The sequence below is a fragment of the Elephas maximus genome, chromosome 22, assembly GCF_024166365.1.
Source record: "Elephas maximus indicus isolate mEleMax1 chromosome 22, mEleMax1 primary haplotype, whole genome shotgun sequence".
NCBI lineage: Eukaryota > Metazoa > Chordata > Mammalia > Proboscidea > Elephantidae > Elephas > Elephas maximus.
Window position 1 is genome coordinate 79,769,374 of NC_064840.1, and position 23,485 is coordinate 79,792,858.

General features: G+C 46.7%; 1 protein-coding gene across 6 annotated transcripts in view; it reads left to right on the forward strand.

The window, feature by feature from the left end:
* The first annotated feature begins 8,965 nt into the window (after window positions 1-8,965).
* The window catches only part of FAT1 (FAT atypical cadherin 1), a 142,636-nt gene continuing 128,116 nt past the window's right edge, over window positions 8,966-23,485 (forward strand). For 5 of the 6 annotated variants that reach the window (XR_007514836.1, XM_049865164.1, XM_049865167.1 and 2 more), the window contains exon 1: window positions 8,966-9,302. The gene's annotated coding sequence lies outside the window, so the exon portion shown is untranslated. Of the gene's footprint in view, window positions 9,303-11,951; window positions 12,149-23,485 lie in introns of those variants that run through there. The other variant, XM_049865165.1, reaches the window with a different exon arrangement.

Here is a 23,485-nt window from a genome sequence, read left to right on the forward strand (position 1 = left end):
TATTGAAGAAAGAAGTCCAAGCTTCACTGAAGGCATTGGTGAAAAACAAGTCTCCAGGAATTCAAAGAATACCAATTGAGATGTTTCAACAAACAGATGAAATGCTAGAAGCACTCACTCATCTGTCCCAAGAAATTTGGAAGACAGCCACCTGGCCAACCAACTGGAAGAGATCCATATTAGTGCCCATTCAAAAAAAAAAAAAAAAATGGTGATTCAACAGAATGCAGAAATTATTGAACAATATCATTAATATCACAAGCAAGTAAAATTTTGCTGAAGATCATTCAACATTCAAAAGCAGCTGCGGCATATATCAACAGGGAACTTTCAGAAATTCAAGCTGGATTCAGAAGAGGATGTGGAACCAGGGATGTCTTTGATGATGTCGGATGGATCCTGGCTGAAAGCAGAGAATACCAGAAAGATATTTACCTGTGTTTTATTGACTGTGCAAAGGCATTCAACTGTGTGGATCATAACAAATTATGGATAATATTTTGAAGAACGGGAATTTTAGAACACTTAATTGTGCTCATGTGAAACCTGTACATAGATCAAGAGGCAGCCATTCAAACAGTACGAGGGGATACTGTGTGATGGTTAAGACTGTGTGTCAGCATGGTTGGGCCATAATTCTCAGTGTTTTGGCAGTTGTATAATGTTGTGATTGCTTCCCTGTTGAAATTTGATATGTGGTCACCCCCATGATGCAATCTGCTGACTAGTACTGGCAGGGGCAAGGCCTGTGGTGGTTCACTGCCCCCTCAGCCTTCATTCTCTCCACCACCTACTTCTTCCCCGCTCACCTTGCCAAGGCTTTGGCTTGTTCTGGATCTAGCAGCTGCCTCTTGCAGTCTGACCTCTGGTTCTTGGGACTTGAGCTAGCAGCTTACCTGTTGATCTTGTGATTCACTGATCTTCACAGTTTAGGAGCAAGAGTCCTGCTCCCCGACCTGCCGATCTTGGGTTCGCCAGCTTCTGTAGCTTCTTGAATTGGGAGAGGATTTTATCCTGATCCATGGACTTGGGACGTTCCAGCCTCTACAATTGCACAAGCTGTTTCCTTGATATAAATTTTTCTATATATATACTTATACTCTTTACTGATTTTGCTTCTCTTGAGAACCCAGCCTAAAACATATTGTGTGGTTTAAAGTCAGGAAAGGTGTCATCACGGTTGTATCCTTTCACCATACTTACTCAATCTGTATGCTGAGCAAATAATCTGAGAAACTGGATTATATGAAGAAGAACTTGGCATCAGGATTGGAGGAAGGCTCATTAACAACCTGCAATATGCAGATGACACAACCTTGCTTGCTGAAAGTGAAGAGGACTTGAAGCACTTACTGATGAAGGTCAAAGACCACAGTCTTCAGTATGGATTACACTTCAGCATAAAGCACCTCACAACTGGACAATTATAAGTGGAGAAAATATTAAAGTTGTCAAGGATTTCATTTTATTTAGATCTACAATCAATGCCCATGGAAGCAATGGTCAAGAAATCAAATGACGTATTGCATTGGACAAATCTGCTGCAAAAGTGTTGAAAAGCAAAGATGTCACTCTGAGGACTAAGATGTGCCTGACCCAAGCCATGGTATTTTTAATAGTCTCATACGCATAGGAAAGCTGGGCAATGAATAAGGAAGACCAAAGAAGAAATGATGTTTTTGAATTGTGGTGTTGGCAAAGAATATTGAATATACCATAGACTGCCAGAAGAACAAATCCATCTTGGAAGAAGTACAGCCAGAGTGCTCCTTAGAAATGAGGACGATGAGGCTTTCTCTTTTGTACTTTAGGCATGTTATCAGGAGGAACCAGTCCCTGGGGAAGTTCAACATGCTTGCTAAAGCAGAGGGTCAGCAAAAAAGAGGAAGACCCTCAAAGAGATGCACTGACACAGTGGCTGCAACAATGGGATCAAGCATAACAACAATTGCGAGGATGGTGCAGGACCAGGCAGTGTTTTCTTCTGTCGTACACAGAGTCACTATGAATCAGAACCGACTTGACGGCACCTAACAAGAAACACTCAGGTTTGAACTGTCTCCAACACACCAGGTGGATGAATCAGCAGTGTCCTGAGTGGTTAAGGAATCTGTGGGCGCAGCCGGTTCACTGCCCGTCTCCGCGGTCCATCGCACGATCGTGGGCGCAGCCGGTTCACTACACATCTCTGCAGTCCACCGTACAAATCAATTTCGAGACAGTCAGTTGAACCCATGCTTCCAAGTCTGATAAATTACACAAACACACACAAAAGGGGATCCTATAGGACAGAGTAGAACTGCCTCATAGGGTTTCCAAGGAGCAGCTGTTGGATTCGAACTGCCAACCTTTTGGTTAGCAGCCTGAGCTCTTAACCACTGCACCACCAGGGCTCCCTTACTTTCTTAAACCTGTTGCCACGGAGTGGATTCTGGCTCATAATTACTGTCTTAAGAGGGAGGAAATTTTCCCCAGAAGCTTCCAGCAAACTTCCTTTAACAGCTCATTGGTCAGCATTAGTCCACCTGTCCTGGTGGTATAGTGGTTAAGTGTTTGGCTGCTAACCAAAAGGCTGGCAGTTCAAATCCACCAGCCACTTTTTGGAAACCCAGTTCCATTCTGTCCTATAGGGTTGCTATGAGTCGAAAACAACTTGACAGCAACGGGTTTGTTTTTTGGGGGGTCCCTTTTTTTTTTTTTTATAGAACCTCTACAATGGACTTAGATAGATCATCTGTTATATAAAGAATGTTGGGGGGAGGGTGGGAGGACAACCAAAGGTCTGTCACACACCTCATTTCCCAATGGGTTCCTTTTAATTTCTATGTCCACTACCCATCTGTCCGTTTGTCATACTGTGAAGGCTTGTGTGTTGCTGTGATGCTGGAAGCTATGCCACCAGCTTTCAAATGCCATCAGGGTCACCCATGGTGGACACGTTTCAGCAGAGCTTCCAGACTAAGACAGAGTAGGAAGACAGGCCTGGTAATCTACTTACAAAAACTAGCCAATGAAAACCTTATGGATCACAACAGAACAATGTCCTACTCACTTGCTTTAGACAGCTCATCAGAAAGGATCCATTGCTGAAGGAGAACACCATGTTTGGTGACACAGAGGGTCAGGAGGGCATGGGAGACGGTTGGTGAGATGGATTGGCACAGTAGCTGCAGTGATGGGCCCTAACATGCTGGCATTGTGAGGATGATGCTGGGCTGGGCAGAGTTTTGTTCTGCTGCACATAAGGTCACCATGAGCTGGAGTCCGCCCGACAGCAGCTGTCTACCTATCCGGTTTCTATCTACGATTAGCCTTCGCAACCAAAAAATTCTGCCAGGAAAATGGATGAGCCTGAATAGTAAAAAGGAAAGGAAAAAGAGGGAGCCCTGGTGCCGTAGTGGCTAAGAGCTCGGCTACTAAACGAAAGGTCAGGTTGGCAGTTTGAATCCACCAGCCACTCCTTGGAAACCCTGTGGGGGCTGCTCTACTCTGTCCTATAGAGTCGACCTGTTGGCAGTGGGTTTGGTTTGTTTGCTTGTTTTTTAATAGTAAAAAGTATAGATGGTGGGAATATTCCAAGGCTAAAACTACGTGTTGTCATAAGTGAGAGCGTGAGTGAAACAGAAAGCAGAACTGGAGGGATAAAGAGACACTCATGGAACTAGACCAGGAAAGGGAAACACAAAGTGTAAATTGAAATGCTGGTCGTGAAATTCTGTGAGATAGTCCTTGCCAGAATTCATGGAGAAACACTCGTGTGTATTTTTTTGCTGTTCAGACTAAATGAGTTAAAAGCCAGAAGACAACTCTGAATTGAAAAGAAATGTGTTTAAGAGTATGCATATCTACACAGGAAAATACGTAATGCAAACAGATAATGGGTGTACTATTATACCGAGATTTCTAAACACACATAAGCAGTGATGCTCCTTGTTTGGGATTAAGGGACTCACTTTTAAACAGTATTACTCAGCGCAGCTGCTAAAAAGGAGTTTCTTCCTCCAGCCACCGCTTGACAGTTTCTCTGCTCTGCCCCTAGGCTGCTTCTTAGACCACATTGCTGACCTTTGATACAAAGCGGCCTTGGTTAATACCTGGTACAAGGAGGTGCAACCTGTAGAAGCTAGTGTGTTACAGCAGATGAGAGTGTTGCTCAGGAGACAGCTGGCCTTAGGTTTCTGTTCCACTGGGGACCCACTGTGAGATATCCAATCTACCTAATTCTCAATTCTTATCTGCAAAATGGGGGTGGGGTATTAATTGCTGATATCTTGTAGGTTTTTGTAAGAAGTTGGAATGGAGTCTGGAGTGTAACTGGCACTAAACCAATGTTACTTGTTACTGCTGGTTCTACAAAGAGTCACAGCTGAGACGCTAGTGAGTCGCGGGGTATGAAATTATGGGCAAGTTTGGGGAGAATAATGATATTGGAAGGAGTCCTGACAGCATAAACAGGACTTCTGTGCTGCTAACCAGAAGGTCGTGGTTTTAACTCACCAGTGGCTCCCAGGAAGAAAAGACCTGGCAATCTCCTCCCATAAAGATTACCACCAAAGACCCTATGGGGCAGTTCTACTCTGCCATATGGGGTCAGAATGAGTTGGAATCCACTTGAGTACTTATTATCACCATTTTTTACTGGTATCTCTCACAACCGGTGAGATAGTTTTTTTTTTTTTTTTTTTAAATCCATTCTATAGATGACCCTTATAGAGAAAAGTGAGATTCCCTACATTTAGTGAATAAACAAATAAGTCAGACTTTATGTGGTAAAGACAAGGCTCAAAATAGTCTTCTGACCCCAGGTCTTTCTGGATGATTCGCTGCTTACCATTCAAAAAGGTAGAGGCGGAATCCTTTAATAAATGACTTGGAAATCACCACAAGAATTATATCTATCCCACCACAAACCATTTGGGGATGTTGACCTTATATTCATAAGGATAGAAAGTCTCCAACTCCTCTATTCCACTATGTATTTATCTGTAAAGTGAAGATGCACTTTGTCCCACTTTTTTTGATTATTACTTTTATTTGTTTTTTTCATGGTTAGCCATCCAGCAGGTGATTTGTAATGTCTCCAAATGTCTTCCAAACTGACTTGCTATAGCATCTGGAATTTCGCCATTAGAATAAAATTTTATTGTTAAGCTATGGCTTGAAGAAGCCCTTGTTATAACACACCAGGAATAGAGGAATATTAGCATATTCATACCCACAGTTACTGATTCTTATCAGATTGCCTAGTTGTCTCGTCTAATGGCCCCCTTGGGGAATAAAAGTGACCCCAGGATTGCTGTATTTGAATTCAAAGTGTAAACTAATTCCAAAGTGTGGGGAAGTGGGAGGGGCTGAACAGTGTCACCTCTAGGAAGTGCAGGCAGCAGGGGGCAGACGAGAAAGCAGTGAAAAGAACAGAGAGAGGGCGGGATGCAAGAAGTCAGCCGACTTGTAATTGTTTAGTCCTAAAAGCATCTTAACAGAATACTTTCTTGTTTAAATCACTGCTGATTTCCCCTGGTTTTAGTGCTCAGCAAAGATGGAATGGAAAGCAACTAAAAGGCCACGTTAAGCCACGCCAATATTTGTTAATCATTACACACACACCGCATTAAATTTTGAGTCAGGTGTAATTTCACCTAGTGCATTGTTGGTACTTGATACTTTCGAATGAGTGAATCCTTCTGTGATTCTGGCTTTTTTTTTCTTCATATTTTAGAAGTGATTCAATATAGGATGCATTGAGATTGTAAAAAGTGAGAACAAAACCAAACCCATTTCTGTAGAGTCAATTCTGATTCATTACAACCTTTTAAAAACAACAGGAAAGATTTAAACGGTCTACAGCAGCACTGGGAACCCTGGGGGCGTAGTGGTTAAGTGCTATGCCAGCTCACCAAAAGGTCAGCAGCTCGAATCCACCAGGCACTCCTTGGAAACTCTATGGGGTGGTTCTACTGTCCTCCTGTGAGTCGGAATCAACTTGATGCAACGGGTTTGGTTTTGGTTTGGCTGTAGCAGCATTGTTTGACGAAACTCTGAGATGATGAAAAAGTTCTTTATTCTGTGCTGACCGCACGATAGCCACTAGAAGCATGTGGACGTTGGGTACTTGAAAAGGTGCTCAAGTAGCTAGTGGCTACCTACCATATTGGACAGGTCCTGAGGTTTTGTTCTACCGCCTGTCTGTCAGTTCGTTGTGCTGTGATGGCTTCCTTGTTGCTGTGACACTGGAAGCCATTCCACCAGTATTTCAAATACAGCAGAGTCACTGTGGTGACTCAGAGTCAACATGGTGGACATGTTTTGGAGGTGCTTCCAGACTGGGAAGAAAGGCCTGGTAACGTCCTAAAGATTACCCATATGGGTCACAGGAGAACACTGTCTCGCTCGCTCTGGACACACCATCAGGAGGAATCAGTTGCTGGAGGAAGTCATGTTTGATGAAGGAGACGGCCAGAGATGGACTGGGGCAGCCCCCGCAGGGACAGACTGGAACATGTTGGAGATTGAGGATGATGCCCTACAGGGCAACCTGCTGTTCTGTTGTACATAAGGTCACCAGGAGTCAAACGAAATGGAATGCAGCTATCTATTCGTGTACAAGTTTTGCTAAGATTTTTCTGCCTTTCTCACTTAAAAAAATAAAAATAAAAACTAGTTATTTTGATTAGTACTACCAACTGTTAGAAATCTGTTTCTTTCATTTGTGTTTTTCTTTTTTGTATAGAAATAATTTGATCTCTGTAGGACAACTACAGAGAAGTACAGCAAACCAAATGGACTAGCACAGCGGCATCTTGGGATGAATTTACGTGTATCCATTACAGGAACTTGTAATACTAGTCACTTTCTAGTTTAACTAGTGACATCAAAGGATTGAGTCTGTATAACTGAAACAGTGAAGCTGGAGAAGTCTGCTCGGCAGACAGGCTGGCCTTTAAAGTCAGTTTTTCTCTTCATTCCCTCCTCCCTCCCCAGGAATCTGGCACCTTCCGGCTGCCCCTGGGTCTGCAGGGGCCTCAAAGGTCCTTTCCCACAGCCCTGCTTCTCTCAGCCTCCCGGTGCTCTTCCTCTCCCCCCCTTCCAAATCAAAGTGTGCCTTGAATCACGGGTGATAACCTTGCTGTAAAACAAAAAACAAACAAACCAAACCTGCTGCCTCTGAGTCGATTCTGACTCAGAGAGACCCTATAGGACAGAGTAGAACTGCCCCATAGTGTTTCCAAAGAGTGGCTGGTGGACTGGAACTGCCAACCTTTTTTGGTTAGCAGCCGAGGTCTTATCCACTATGCCACAGGGCTCCAACCTTGCTGCAACCCTGCCTAATTTTATAGATGAAAATACAGGGACACTACAAACAGTGGGAGGAAGGTAAGATAACTAATAATATTAATTAAAAAAAAAATTAAGTACCTATTATTTTGGTTTTTATTATGGGCTTACTGAAGATTCCCTGAATGGGGCCAACAGTTAACTGGCTCAGCTTCTAAAAGAAAGATTGGAGGTTCTTTCCAGTCCACCCACAGGGACCTCGGAAGAAAGGCCTCTCCATCTAGTGCCTAAAAAAATCGACCACTGAAAACCCTGTGGAGCCCCACTCTACTTTGACGCACGTGTGATACCCTGAGTCAGAGTCCACTCGGGGGCGGCTGTTGCTGTGTGTGCTCGCTAGACACTGTATGTGATGCTCAGTAAAAACTGCTGACTGCACGAAAGAATGTGATCTCTTTGGCAAATAAATGGTGTTCAATAAGTATTTCTGGTATAGATGAAAATACGAATTTATTATTATTACTTAGCATATGAGGCATATACTCCCATATCACAGATGAGAAAACTGATACGACTTCCTGCAGACTAAGCGCACATTTTAATGATGGACACAAAGTGAGAATCCAATGGCTCACCCTTTTTTCTCTGAACTGTTAACTCCTTGCCTGTTCCCCTCACGGTTCTGCTCTTCACCTTTCAAAAGTGAACGACCAGCTCAACTGGCCAGCAGGCTTAAATCAGTGGATGCAAACGTATTAACAAACCTCCCCTCTCCCTCGCCTTCCAGGGAGCATCCAAATTTTAACACCAACCTTTTGGGGACAGCGTCAACTCATAGAAATGGCTCCCTGGGCATTTCACTCTGTTTAGGAGATATTTTGGTACTTTAGTGGTATTAAAAAATATTCCACAGCAGATGCTTCCCTGGAGTCTGGACGATGCATTCATTTACAAATTAAACTTTTAACAGTGTTTGCATCTGTCTTAGTCTACATTACCAGCGGACCACTGTTTCGTGTACTACTAGCCTAATCGCTATGGAAGGAAGACCCCCAGAAACGTTAGGCATTGGCTCCGCCCCCATCTCTCCCTCCGCCCCCCGAACCTTCTATGCTTTGGATTACGGTCTAAAAACGTAGGCGCATTTGGAAAGGATTTCTAAGTTAAAATATGGCTCCGTGATTTTCAACACAAAGTCCACAAACAGCGCTCGAGCAAAAACAATACTTAAAATATATCACATCCAGAAGTTGGAGGGCTACCAAGTCCAAGCTGTCCAGTCCAGTCCACAGAGACTGCCCGCGCTTCCGCCCTACACAAACCGGGCCGGAGACACGTCGCGACGAGTTTCAGCCGCAGAAGACGAAGCGCATCACCTGCGGTCAACGGCGCGGGAGACGCCGCGGGAGGGAGAGAAAGCAAGCCCGAGAGGTGCGCGGGGCGGTCCCCAGTCGCCAGGCGCGGAGTCCTGGGGAGGCCTGCGCTCGGCGCGCACGGGAGCGCGCACAGGAGCCGCGGCGCCCGCACAGCCCGCGCCCCTGCGCGCCCGCAGCCCGACTGCCTGCGCCCCGGACCCGCCGGAGAGCCGGGTCCGCGCCGGGGTGGGGGCGGGGCGGGGGCGAGGCGGGGCGTGACGTCACCGCCCCTCCCCCAGCGCCTCCGCGGGGCGGGGTGGCCGAAGAGGCAGCGATCCGCCGCGGCTCCCGGCGCGACTCCCCAACTCGGCAGCTGGCTGCCCGGACGTGTCCGGGCAAACTTGGCTCCTCCTCGGCCCGTCTCCGGCCCTCGCGCACGGTGTTCGCCTGCCTTTGGCGCTGCAGCTTCGCCCTGGACGGAAGGCTCCGGAGATGCGGCCGCCCGGGTCCCGGCAGCGCGGGCGGATGGCACTCTGCTTGGGGACACGCTGAAAGATCGGAGGCAGGCAAAGTTGGGACCTGAGACTCGGCTCTCAGGGAGTATCTAACCGCGTGGGCCTTACGGAGCTGCCGGGGACGTCAAGGCGGAGCGTCGGAGACTCCACCGGGCTGGTGAGTTTTTTGTTTACTGCTTGCCTTTTTGTATTTAAGTTTCAAGGTAAATGAAATTACGTGGGGGGGTTGGCTCTAAGCGGGGCAGGGAAGCGTGTGCCTCGCACAGGCTCTCGGCTCAGGAAGCTGCACACCCTCTGGCTGTGCACCGCTCGGGAGTGAAAGATCTGTACGCGTAGCTTTTGGAAATCATGAAATACATGCAGAGCGCTGTTCGGAAGAACTTGAGGAGCTGAGAAGCTGTTTGTGCAATATTTCCAATGCAACTTACAGAAATGGTGCCCAGGGAGTGCGCATCGGCAGCCCGGTGATCCGCAGTGGCGCAGCGCCCTCTAGTCCGGACACTCGGCAAGGCGCGCTTCCTGCCCCGTGGCGCGCGGACGGCGAACTTGGACCTGCCTGGGGCTCCCGCGACGTGGGCGCTAGGCCCACCGCCACCACTCCCGCCACCACTTACCACCCTCCTGGGCCCACTCTTTAATCGATTTCCAAATCTGTAGCAGCTCGGGTGCATTGGAACGGAGCGGGTGCTGGAGGAAAGCGTTTTTCCTTCGAGAAGCCTCCCCCAACCCCTTAATTTCCACGACTGTTATGGGACAGGGTTAAAGAGGGTCGGCTACTTAAGGACAAACTTGGGACTTGAAGCACGTTGCTCTTTCATGTAACGGTGATTCCAGGGTAGCCAAAAAGACACCTCCATTTCGTTCCATTGGGTCTAAAGGATCGGTAAAAACCTCTGGCTCTTGGCGATGAAAGTGCAACTTCTTTCAGGCGATTAGGTTTCTCAGTGAACCTGGAAATTCGGGATTTCCCAGCAGATGTTTTAGCCCCAATAAGCGTGATTTTTGTGTTTATGAACGGTGATTTTCTTGAGGAATCTTTTGGTTCCATTGGAAAAAAATTAAGTGTTTTATGTTACGAAGCATGTTTTTACTTTTCTTCCGTTTTTCCTCACTTATTCCCCCCCTGCACCGGCCCCTCGCCGCAAATGGACTTGCGTCCTTGTGTGGTTGTGTTTTGCTAAGAGGTTTTGGCGAGGGGAGCAAATTGGTTGAATTGGGAGATCAGCTCGCCTCCTTTCGAGGTGTTACATGTATGAGATTGACGTGCAACGCCAGGATCACTTAGCGCAGTTATGGCCCTGGCCGTGGAAGCTGGGGTTGTGTGTTGGGCTTGTGAATGTGTGTGTATTCTACTTAGTGTGTAGAGAATACACCACACACACTTCGTGCTACAAACTAGCCCACTCGTTCTGCACGTATTTTTTCTTCCTCGTCATAATCTGCTAGACACCTTTATTTTTCAGTCCCCATTAAAATGGCTTGAAGGATGACTGCGTTAACTCGGAACCAAGGTAATTCTCTCTTAACGTTAGACTCGTTCGCCCCTCTCTGCCTCGCGGTTTCCCCTACACTTTCCCGGTCCCAGGGAAGCCAGACCTCTTTGTCCTCAGATTTCCAGCCGCACAAACTTTCCGAGGTTTTGTCCGTCCCCTTCTGCGAACTGCGTCCCAGCGCCGCGGAGCGCTCGGGCTTGGAGTGTCCACGGCGCCGAGCCCGCTCCGGGAGCTCTGCCCGCGCCAGGGATGGGCGCACAGCTCGGGACGCCGGGCCGAGCTCTGCGCGCGGGGAGCTCCCGGAGCGGGACGTCTGCAGGGCCGGGGTTCCCCCTTTTCCCGAGGGAGCCTGCAGGTTCGCGTTAGGCGGGCTCACGGGGCCCTCGGCGCGGACTTGCCGGCCGGGGGGGCGCACGAGGCAGCGCAGCAGCCTTTGTCCCTCCGAGCCGGGTGGGGGTGGCCGCCAGCGCACCCGGCACTGGGGCCCGAACCCCGGCGTAACCGGGTCGGGGAGGTGCGGGGTCTTCCCAGCACTGCGCAGAGGTCGCGGGGGAAGCGCATTCACTCTCGGGGACCTGAGTGTAGACTGGAGGAGGAAGTGGATTCCGGTGTAACCGGATTCCTTTGAGACCTTTTGGAAGGTTTTATTCCACCCGGCAACTGCGGACCCCAAAGCGAGGCGTTCAGATGCAGACTTAGAGATAGATTCCCCAGGGGTTCTAGAGCGTGTATCCAAGGTTGGCCGGGAAGCGTCTTCCTTGGGCCTTATGCGCTTTGCCCTTTATTCCTGCAGCGGAGCTAACGCGTCCCCTCTCCGAGCAGGGCGCATTCCCCAGGAATTCCTCGCGCCAGCGTCGGGGGTGGCCATACCTAACATGGGCACGGAGACGAGCCTGGAGCTGCTCCGCTCGGCGGCCGGGACCACCCGGCGCTCGCTCGGCTCCTCCCCGCCCGGGGCTGCTGGCTGGAGGGGGGGCTGCTGGCTGGGGGGGGGCTGCTGGCTGGGGGGGGGCTGCTGGCTGGGGGGGGGCGCTGGCTGGCGGGGGGGCCGCTGGCTGGCGGGGGGGCCGCTGGCTGGCGGGGGGGGCCGCTGGCTGGCGGGGGGGCCGCTGGCTGCGGGGGGGCTGCTGGCTGCGGGGGACCCGGGCCCGGCGGGGAGCGCGTGCTGGCGGCGCCCGAACCCGGACTGCGGCCGCGGGAGGTGCGGGCTCGAGTTCGGCGCCCGGGAAACGAGCGCCGGCGCGGGGGCGTGGCCGCGGGCGGAGGGATACTTCTCGCGCCGGGTGCGTAAGGCGCCGGCCGGCGGGCGAGAGAGCGGCGGAGTCCGCCGCGGTGTGGCTCCGCCGCGGTGTGGCTCCGCGGGCGCGGGTGGCGAGGTCGGGGTGCAGACACCATGCGGACCTGTGGGGCGGGCGAGGACCCGGACAGAGCCGCCCGCCGCTCGGGGGCGCGCTGAGGCGGGCAGGTGGGCGCCCCGAGAGCGCCGTCGCCACTTGGGGCCAACTTGGCTGTAAGTTTGATGTGAACCAAGTTCTGCGGGCCGGAGGCGGGCGGGGGCGCAGCGCTGCGCCGTGGGTGGGGGGCCCGGGCGGCCTGCAGCTGGCTTCGTGGGTGCTTTCCCGGATTGTTCCGCTCGGGACCGTGTTCCTCCCGGTGCTCCCGAAAATCGGATGGAAGAAAGCCCCGCAGGAAGGAGTGGTGGCTCCGGCGCCTTCCCACTTGGAAAGTTCAGCGGAGCGCTGGGTCGGCGGCCCGGGAGGGGGCGGCGGGACGGAGCCGGTGGAGACGTGAACGGAATGGTGATGGCCGAGCCGAGCGCTGGTCGGGGTCCGGTGCTGGGGCCATCGCGGGACGTGAGAGCGCGGGCTCTGGGCGCCAGGGGGGCGAGAGCGCGCACTGTGGCCGGGGGCGCGCACGCTGGACTCTCAGCTTGCCCACTGCCCCCGGGAGCGCGCACACTGCACCCCAAGCTTGCCCACTGCCCCCGGGGGCGTGCACACTGCCTCCCGAGCTTGCAAACTGTTCCCCCCAAGCTGGCACAGTGCACCCCGAGCTTGCCCACTGTCCCCGGGAGCTCGCACACTGCACCCCGAGCTTGCCCACTGCCCCCGGAAGCGCGCGCACCCCAGCTTGCACACTGCCCCGGGAGCGCGCACACTGCACCCCGAGCTTGCACACTGCCCCTGGGGTGCGCGCACTGGCTCAGGAGCGAGCGCTGGTCCTCGGGAGCGCGCAGACTTAGAAACACTCTTCACTGTCTTCTTACTGGCAAAGCTCGTGCCTGCCAGTGACTTAACGCGTCTCGCTCCTAGGTTAATTCTTGCAATTTGTTAAATAGTCACGGTGTAGGGGAGACGAAAAGAGAGGTCAGTAGCTCCGAGTTGGGGGTCCTTGATTTGGAGTCACGGACATCTCTTGGGTGTTTTGCGCCCTGGAGAAATACTGTCCTGAAAGTTTAAATACGTAACTGATTGAATGTAGATTGTGAATGGGTGCGATTGGAAAGTTGCGAGGCTAAAGATTTGCAAAAATAGGCAGTTTTTTTTAATGGGTGTCAGTTTGTCTTCTCTGGAAAAGAAACTTGTAAGGTCTTTTTTAAAGAAAGAGATCTTGATTCTTTAGCGCTGCTTTGTAATGTTTTCTTCTGGGCTAACTTTCTGTTGTCTTTTTTTTTTTTTCGGTTCCCAGCGTTGTGGAAGGCAGGACTTTGAGAAAACAGGACGCAGTTGTGAGCATTAGGAAAGTAAACTCATTATTTTCTGTGCAGTTAAAGTTTTTTTTTTTTTTTGATGCGTCTGAATTATGGTTTCATTAAGTGGCATTTGTTAAGCAACTCTGGTTCGTGGTAGTGTTTTTTGAGGATTCAAAGTGACTGTTAAAATCGGAAAAGGTTTAAAATACAAATGCCTAAGTTTTTGTTCCTTTTTACAAAGTTGGTTTGTAATGCTTTCTACTTAGAGATAGGTTTGGTAATGGTGGTGGTTTGGCATTCTAAGAGTTTTGGTTGTGCAGTACATTCAGTTGTTACAGGTTCTCATTGTTACGATGTGCTTCTCCTGTTGTGCAGATTAATTCTGACACCGGGCCTTGCCTTGGTGTTTTAGGAAACTGGCTCTGGCTACACCATTAGAATTATTGTCTGGTTTTTATTCTTATGTGTTTTGGCTTTAAGAGGTAAGAACACATAAAACGTAGCGTAGTTTTTTAAAACCGCAATTGTTGTAATTCTGCATTATGGCCCATAGGACATGTAACAAGCTCAGTGTAATGTTTGATTTGAGTAAGATTGCGTCTGTGTACCTGTTTCTTGAAAAATGAGCATTTTAAATGAGCCGAGTGGTCTGCCACTCTGAAAGGAAGCCAGGTTGTTGGAGAACATCATAAAATCATCCTGGCCACCTGTGTGTTCATTTGTCTTTTCTTTCGTGAGAGTACCTGGTCGGTCACTTAAATACATGTAGGCACAGATACCAAAAGGAGAGAGAACCTTTAAAAAAATTACCTGGAAGAGAGCACCCTTCTCCTTCCCGTCCTGCCCTGCCTTTCTGGCGTATACCTTTAGAACTAGCTCTGTAGCTGCAGGTGGAGCAACCATTTCTTTGGATGTTAGAGTTGAAGAGATTGTAGAGAGATGGTCTGTTTTAACTCCCTTATCAAGTCCTCCACCACCTGTTCCCCACCCTAGTTTGGCGGATTTTACATAGAGTCAATAAACTGAATCAAATTAGTGTATATCTATTTCATTAAGTGCTGTTTCTGGCCCAATTTGTGGCCTAAAGGACATGCCTTACTAGCGAGAGCCATGAGGCCAGGTGTGTTGTTGAATGGTGACGAGCAGGTATTTGGAGGAGGTAAGCGACCTTTGACTAAATTATATGGATGGTGAAGCAAACTGTCTTCTTGGCCTCACGTAATTCCTCAACTTGCAGGTTTCAGTTTTTCTTAAGGCGTTGGAAAGTTTTTGAAATGAGTGATATATTACAGCTTAAAAATATGATAGGAATCAGGAAGTTGCCATTTTTTCTTATCTCCTACCAGAAAGGGGGACATGTTCTTTCAAAAAAAGATACTACTCAGACAAGGAATCTGTATATGTCGAATTTTAAAGACTTTTTCAAGCCCCAGATTTAAATATATTGCCCAAGTTGTTGCTTAATTTCAAGGGTTCATTGTATATGTGGATGTAAATCTGTAATTTTCTGTAAACCATTGAGGAAGATTAGTTTTTATTTTTCATAGGATATTCAAGCATCAAAGAGAAAAAATAAAAAACCTATTCCGTTGAGTTGTTTCTGACTCATGGCAGCCCCATAGGACAGAGTAAGCAGAGTAGAGCTGCCCCGTAGAGTTATGTATATTCAAGCCTAGAACATCATGGTAAACACTGGAATACAGGTCCTCATCTGGCAACTTCTACAGCCAATTTGGAAGCATCTCAAGGTGGGTGGTAGCCTCTTTCTGGGCTGCTAGAAACTGGTAGAGTTATCTCCAGGGCGGTCATCTCCAGAATTGTTCCCAGCCTGGTTGTGTATCTGGATTTTCTGTTAATTTGAGAATGATGGATGTATTATTTTTCCGTCTTATCTCATCCTGCTCCCCCCGTTCTGATGACTTCTGTTCTGCCTTCCATTCTCTTTTCACCAATCCAGCAACAGTGGTTTTCTTTGTGCCAAATATTGGGCAAGACGTTGGTGAACAAATCATGTTTCCTGCTGTCAAGGGGTTGTAGTCCAGTGGAGGAAAGAGGCAGGTTAACAATTACAGTCTAGTATGGTAAGGGATATCTGTCAGGGTCAAGGTAGCCCATGTGCGGTAGGTGGGTTTTAGGATAGAGGGAGTTTCCAGGAAAGAGTGAACCAGAAGGCAGAGGAAGTGACATGCGCAAACCAGTTTTAGAAACCACAGGCATGGTTTGATGGTGGTGTGACGGATGGTGAGGAGAGAGATTGTGAATTTAAGTAGCCTTTTGATGTCACCGTTAGAAAAAGCGTTGGTTGGTTTATTGTCAGTGCTGCTGTAATCTTGTTTTTGCTTAGCTTATGACTTGTGTTTTTTCTTTGTGTAGATAGATGATAGAAAGTCTGTGACCGTGACTTAAATTAGCTTATAAATACAGGGAGGATCATTTTTCTGGGGCAGGAGTTAAGGAGAGAGGGAAAGAAAAAATGTTGACGAGAAAGACAGAAAAACTAGGCTGTATGTGTTGAGTGCAGAACAAGAAAGACTAAAATACCAGTTTTGCGTTATTGCTCAAAGAGAAGGGTATGTTACGTTAGTTCAGACTCCAGCCGCAAAGTGCTGTTGCTGGCTCAGGACAGCATGGTTGCCTTGTTGCAAGCCTGTGCGAATTCATACGTTTTTGGTCGGAAATAGGAAGTAATACTGGGAGATAAGATGGAGCAAGTAGCCTGAGGTCAGGTTATCAAAGGCCTTTAATGAAGAATTCTTTAGGCAAAGTATATGTGATTGGTAGGGTAAGGGAAAATACTGAATATTTTAAAATAGGGAAGAGTATTGCAAAAAAGTTTTAATGAGATTAATCAGATAACAGTGTATAGGTTGAATAGCAAGGGGAGCAGAAAGTGAGAAAACCAAGAGACCGTTGAAATGTTGTGTCAGAATAAATACATACAAGCTAAGTGGCCGTTAGGCAGGGAGGAACAAAAAACAGAAACCTTGCACTTTATAGAGCCTGTGGGTGTGTTTGTGTGTGTAAGAGAGCGGGACAATACGAATGTGTATGTGGGGAGGGTAGACAAAACAAAAACGACCCGTTGCTGTCAAGTCGATTCTGACTCATAGCGACCATATAGGACATAGTAGAACTGCCCTGCCCTGTAGGGTTTCCAAAGCTCCTGGTGGATTTGAACTGCCAACCTTTTGGTTAGGAGTCAAGCTCTTAACCACTGAGCCACAAGGGCTCCATGTGGAGAGGGTAGAATGCTGTAATGATTTTAGTCCAACCTCCGTTTTTCAGATAAATCCAGCACAGAAGACTAAGTAACTTCCCTGAATCCATGCAGTTGACTACTGCGAAGTCAGAAGTAGATTCCATTTTTATGTCTCCCAGTGTCTTCTTTTTGTTTGACTTCTTAGATTGCAGGTTTGGGTGGTTTGGATAGTGGTGAAATCCTTCACTGAAGTAGAAAAGTGCAGTGGAATGGCTGATATTTTGCACTGGGCCGTGGATGAAAAGGCTGTAACGTGGGTCAGATTTGGCAGAGATTCTTTCACGATTGAGGCGAAGAGTGGTTGAGATCTGTAGGGCTGACAATATGCACGTGTACAGAAAGAGATGAAGGCGGAAGTTTATAATGTCAAGGCCTGAGGTGGAAGAGTCCATGTAGAGTATGACTTGGTGGAAGGACCAGTGTGGAGTATAAAGGAGTACTGAGTCAGCGTACAGTGTAAAAGAGTATGGAATCACTGTAGAGTATAAAAGTATTGTGTCATTGTAGAGTGTAAAAGAATGTTGAATCAGTGTAGAGTGTAAAAGAATGTTGAGTCAGTGTAGAGTATAAAAGAGTACTGAATCAGTGAAGAGTGTAAAGAGTGCTTAATCAGTGTACCATATAAAAGAGCGCTGAATCAGTGTAGAGTATAAAAGAATACTGAATCAGTGTAGAGTATAAATGTAGTGAATCACTGTAGAGTGTAAAAGAGTGCTGAATCAGCGTGGAGTATAAAAGAGTACTGAATCAGTGTAGAGTGTAAAGAGCGCTTAATCAGTGTACCATGTAAAAGAGCGCTGAATCAGTGTAGAGTGCTGAATCAGTGTAGAGTATAAAGGAATACTGAATCAGTGTAGAGTGTAAAGAGCGCTGAATCAGTGTAGAGTATAAATGTACTGAATCAGTGTAGAGTATAAAGGGTGCTGAATCAGTGTAGAGTATAAATGTACTGAATCACTGTAGAATGTAAAGAGTGCTGAATCAGTGTAGAGTATAAAAGTACTGAATCAGTGTAGCATGTAAAAGAGTGTCGAATCCGTGTATAGAAGAGTGCCAAATCAGTGTAAAGTATAAAAGAGTACTGAATCAGTGTAGAGTATAAAAAAGTACTGAGTGTAGAGTGTGAGAGTACTGAATCAGTAGAGTATAAAGGAGTACTGAGTGTAGAGTGTAAAGGAGTACTGAGTCAGTGTAGAGTATAAAAGAGTACTGAATCATTGAAGAGTCTAAAAGAGTGTTGAGTCAGTGTAGAGTATAAAAGAGTACTGAATCAGTGTAGAGCGTAAAGGAGTACTGAATCAGTGTAGAATATAAAGGAGTACTGAGTCAGCGTAGAGTATAAAGGAGCACTGAGTGTAGAGAGTAGAGGAGTACTGAGTCAGTGTAGAGGATAAAGGAGTACTGAATCAGTGTGGAGGATAAGGGAGTACTGAATCAGTGTAGAGGATAAGGGAGTACTGACTCTGTAGAGGATAAAGGAGTACTGACTCAGTGTAGAGGATAAAGGAGTACTGTCAGTGTTGAGTATAAAGGAGTACTGACTCAGTGTAGCGTATAGAGGAGTATCAGTCAGTGTAGCGTATAAAGCAGTGTTGAGAAGAACCAGGAAGTTTTAGCGTCTCTATTCTCTTACATGTTGATGATTTGCCTCCTCGTTTTGGGAGTCTGACAGTACAGAGCACGCACAAGTGTTGAGGAGGGAGATGAGTGTGCCAAACGTGCCCTAAGTTAGGGAGGATGAGTACTGAGAAGAGGTCATTTGCTTTGACATTAGCTCGTGACGTCAGAAGAAGCTGTTCGGGTTGTCAGAGTGAGGTCCTGAAGGGCAGCGGAGGGTAGAAGTGACAACCTTAGAGGAGAAGGAGTTAGGATAAGTCACGGTTGTCCCAGGAAACTACCCCGTTCTTGAGACCTTTGCTGTAGAAGGAGAAAATGGAGTGTCAGTTTGAGGGAAGTGAAGATTCAAATGATGCTTATTTTTAAGTAGAGAAGAGCCTGTACTTATTTGTAGACTCAGCAAAAGGTGGCAGTAGGGAAGGGGTTGTTGAAGATGTTTGGGTGCTGGAGATAATGGAGAACCACCACAGAAGGGGCAGAATAGTGAGGCAGGAAGGGTGCTTCTGTTTGTAGCTAGGGTGGGCTCTGTCTCTGGAGGTGTGAGGAGAGAGTGTTTTAAGGAGAGGTGAGAAGAGGAGGGTCTTTTCCAGTGATGACTTCTGTTTTCTTAGTATGCATAGAACAGTCACATTCCTGCTCCATTAATTAGTGAAATACTTGTGTGCGTGCGTACCTAAATAACAGGGAACATAATATGACCCGTAATAAAACCACGCTAATTTGGGAGTGGAAAAAGTGGCTGGTATGAATTCTTGGCTGCCCTGACAAAGCATCTTTTACGTTATTTTTGTCTACAGAGGAAAGTACATTCAGTGGGATGACTTTAAATCTCGAGGGTAAGCAGTTCGTTGACTGAGCTTCACCACGAGCAGAGTTTGTTCTGTGGTCTGAATGCTGAGAAAGTGTTTGGAAGATGAGTAATACACAGTCGTCAAGTCTGTGTGTGGAGAGAGAGGAGAGACGGCACAGGCCTGCCTCGCCAGAAGTGTAGACACAACCCTTGTTTACCTGTGCACAGTGGCACAGAACACCTGGAAACGTTCACCTTCATCATAGCACACATTTCACAGGCCCATGTAGTAGATAAGTTACTGAGTTGATTTTATGTGGGGGTTATTTAACAGTTAGGAAGTCAGAATTAGCCCTGGTAGTGCAGTGGTTAAGAGCTCGGCTGCCAGCCTTAAGGTCGGCAGTTCAGATCCATCAGCTGCTCCTTTGAAACCCTGTAGGGCAGTTCTGCTCTGTCCTCCAGGGTCACTGTGAGTCGGAATAGACTCGGTGGCAATAGGTTTTGTTTGTTTGTTTGAGGGAGTGTTAATTTCTTAAGGAGCAGGGAACTTTTAACAACTTGCTTTGGATTGTTTAAACTGTAAATGTTGACTTTTTAAGTCTTCAAAGATTTTTTAATGTGCTAAGTTTTTTTTTTTTTAAGAGACTTTAGGAAACCCTGGTGGCGTAGTGGTTAAGTGCCATGGCTGCCAACCAAAGGGTCAGCAGTTCTAATTCACCAGGCGCTCCTTGGAAACTGTGTGGGGCAGTTCTACTCTGTCCTGTAGGGTCGTTATGCGTAGGAATCGACTCGACGGCACTGGGTTTGGTTTGGTTTGAAGAGGCTTGACAGCTCTGCACTGTTGATATCTAGTCTGAAGACAGCTCTCTCGTTAAGTTGGAACTAGTTGTTGGTCATTTGTGCACAAAGTTGAAACTTCGTCATTGCTAATCAGACGTATTGCAGCTCCTTTCAAAACTAACAACACGTAGAAGTTACTAGAAGTAATTATACATACTGAAGCCTAATGTTGTTCAATTTCTAGATTCAGAGAGTCCTTTTTCATTTTGTTTTCTGTAAATTGTATCAAGATGACTTAAAAATTAGTGTGCACCCAGAAAATAAAATTTACCCATTAATTGTTCAGTGTCAGAATGAAAGCTCTTAAGAGCGCTGTCTGTGGCTGTTATAATTTATTTAGAAAAATGCCCTTTTTTCATTGCTAATATTGAAGCTGTGAATATAGCTGAGTAATAAACAGGTTTGCTCAGTAGGATTCAGTAAGTTTTTTGAGAGTACTATTAAATGATTTTGGAAATCGTTGAAATATTTAGTGTACAAAATTAAAATTGAAACAGGAGTCATTTGCATTTTATGTTTTAGCTTTTTGACAATTTGGCAGCGTTTCTTTGAAAATGTAGCTATCATCTTCCTTGGGGTTTAGAGATCTTTAAAAAAGTCTTTGAAATTTGTGACACAATCCAAACTGAGCATGAAGCTCTGTGTTTCTATATAAATTTTAGAGGTGTTATCACTGATGCGGAAACCCTCGTGGCGTAGTGGTTAAGTGCTATGGCTGCTAACCAAAGGGTTGGCAGTTTGAATCCGCCAGGCGCTTCTTCAAAATTCTATGGGGCAGTTCTACTCTGTCCTACAGGGTCGCCGTGAGTTGGAATCGACTCGACAGCACTGGGTTTGGTTTTTTTTGGGTATCACTGATGCTGCTACTGAATGGAAGTGCGGGGGAGAACAGTGAGGGAGAAGAAGAAGTTTTTAACATTAATATTTTTGTGTGTTTTTATCATATGTGGAATGGAAAGTAATCATTTTTCCCGTTTACATAGAGGGCTAGGGTGGCTAATGACATGTGACATAGAATAGTAAATACACATTTACTAGAACTTAGGCGCTGGGCGGTTCTGTGTCCCACCTAAAGTCCTATCTCTGAAGCATATTAAACACTTCTTAACGTTAAGCTTTAGGTCTGAACATTGGAATTTATGCAGCTAAATTGTTAGTACAGGGGGCCGAGTTCTGTTTTGTGAAGACCGTGTAGTCACAGTAATTGCTGGGTCCGTTTTATATGAAGGTCTTCCTAATGAAGAAATATGAGGATATTAATATCCACTTTCTACTAGAAAAATATTTTTTTTCCTGTATTTGTGGATTTCCAGAAATCCGTACTAAAGATATTTAAGCTTTGGACCTGAGGCCCTTTTCCCTAAAGGCTGAACTAAGTAAACACTCCTTTTTTTCCCGTGCTTTGGATAATGCATGGAGGAAATTCTAAGTTCATCGGAGTTCAAACAGTGTTATCACTTTATAAATATCAGTGTAGCCCTTGGCTAACTTTGAGGTTTTTGCAGTATAATTTTCATAAGCGTGAACTCTAGGTAATAACACATTTTAGATGAAATTGTATTAGTTTTTTTCCCCCCCTTCTTTCTTTAGTTTTACTGTTTGTTTTGCTTAAAGTAACAGCCTCAGTTTTAATTAGGATATTTTACAGTGAAACCTGAGTTCACAGTTCTTGGTTACATTACCGTAAGGTTTACAGTGTATCCTAAAAAGTTGGCTTTTCTTTCTCATCCAAGAATTGCATTTAACAGTTTTTTCTAGTTATAGTGGCATGTTATAGTTGATGTAAGGACACTTTCTGGTTGTCCACCAGGTTTGCAGAGTAAATTCAGAGTTTTGAAAGGTTTCGGTTATGAATGTGACCCAGAAAGTATCCCAGCTGTGATGTGTCTCATGAGGAGAACTATGGTGGGTGGGTTGTGAAAGGTGGCTGGGGTGTTGAGAATCCAGTCGTGGGAGATGATAGCGTGGCCATAGAAGCTGTGATCCCAGTGAGTGAATGAGAAGTGGGGACGTCGTCCTCATGACCTGGGGGTTGGGGTGTGTGCAGACGGAGTGTCCAGGTCCCTCAGTGCTGGTGAAAGCAGCATGTACTAGCTAGATTTAAGGGTTATTTGTAAGTTCTAGTGTTGGGGCTTAAAATGTTAAAAAAGATTTACTTATTTTATCGTTGCACCACTATTTCTTGGTTCTCCTGCCTCAGGGGCTCACGCCTCTCCTCTGCTATTCCTCCTTCTTTTCTGCCCTCTAAATCTTGGAGTGCATCTCGGGTCTGTCCTTGGCTTTCTTCTCTTCCTGTGCTCACTGTTGGTGATCTCATACAGTTTTGTGGTTTTAAATTCCATTGTCTGTATTGTGACATCTCTCAAATTTATATCTGTACGCTGGACCTCTCCCACATATTTAACTGCCCACTTGAAATCTCCACCTTATGGTATTCAAAGCCGAGGTCTTCATCAAGTTCCCCCAAGCCTGTTATTACTCCTTCAGTGTTCTCTTAGTGCTTGGTGGTTTCGTTCAAGTTGCCCAGGCCCCATCCTTGGAATCTTATTTGGTACTTTTCCTCTTCCCCTTCAGTTCATCAGCAAATCCCGAGATAGATCCAGGATTTGACAACCTCTCCCCTCCTCCACCATTACCGTCTTGGGTGAAGCCGTCATGGGCTCTCATCTCTGTCACTGCAGTAGCCTTCTGACTGGCCTTCCTCCTTGCTCCTACCTCCGCCACCCTACATTCTGCTCTTCACACAAATGCCAGGGTAGGTCTGATCCTGTCGTGTTGATCCTCCAAACATTCCAGTCGTTTATCATTTCATTCATAGTGAATTCCTGAAGTCTGAACACAGCCCTCATCCGTGAGTCCATAATGGTATAAATAAATGGTTGAATAAATCAGTGAGAGTGAACAGACAAATCTTCCATATAGAATAATTCTAAACAACGTTTATAGGTACTGCCTCTGCAAAGAGGGGGAGCATAACTCCCTACTACGTAAGTGTGACTTCCTTCCTAAGAGTGTAGCGTGGAATAGGGGGCGGGAGGGTAACTTGGCAGTGGGGAAGCCTGACACATGCTACCTCAGCCAGGTGAGGAAGGTCAGCATAACCAGTGACAGGTCAGGTTGACTATAGGTAATCCTGATGTGGGGATGAAGTGAGGAGGATGGCACTTCACCTCTGCGGTCTTCCTCCCCAAAACACAGAATCCCAGTCTAATTAGGAGAAAACTATCAAACAAATCCAAGTGAGTAACAGTCTACAAGATACAGGGCCACCAGCCTCAAAACTCTTAAAATCATTAAAAGCGTGCAAAGTTTGAGAAACTGTCAGGAGTCCAGAGGAACCCAAGGAGACATGGTTTCTAAATGTGATGTGCCTTGGATGGGACATCAAAGAAGAAACCACGGAAATCTGAATTAATTATGGACTTTCATCAATGGAAACCCTGGTGGCGTAGTGGTTAAGTTCTATGGCTGCGAACCAAAGGGTTATCGGTTCAGATCCACCAGGTGCTCCTTGGAAACTCTATGGGACAGTTCTACTCTGTCCTATAGGGTCACTGTGAGTCAGAATCGACTCGACGGCACTGGGTTTTTGGGTTCATCAGTGGTGATGTATCGATACTGAGCCGTGCTAATGTAAGGTATTGACAGT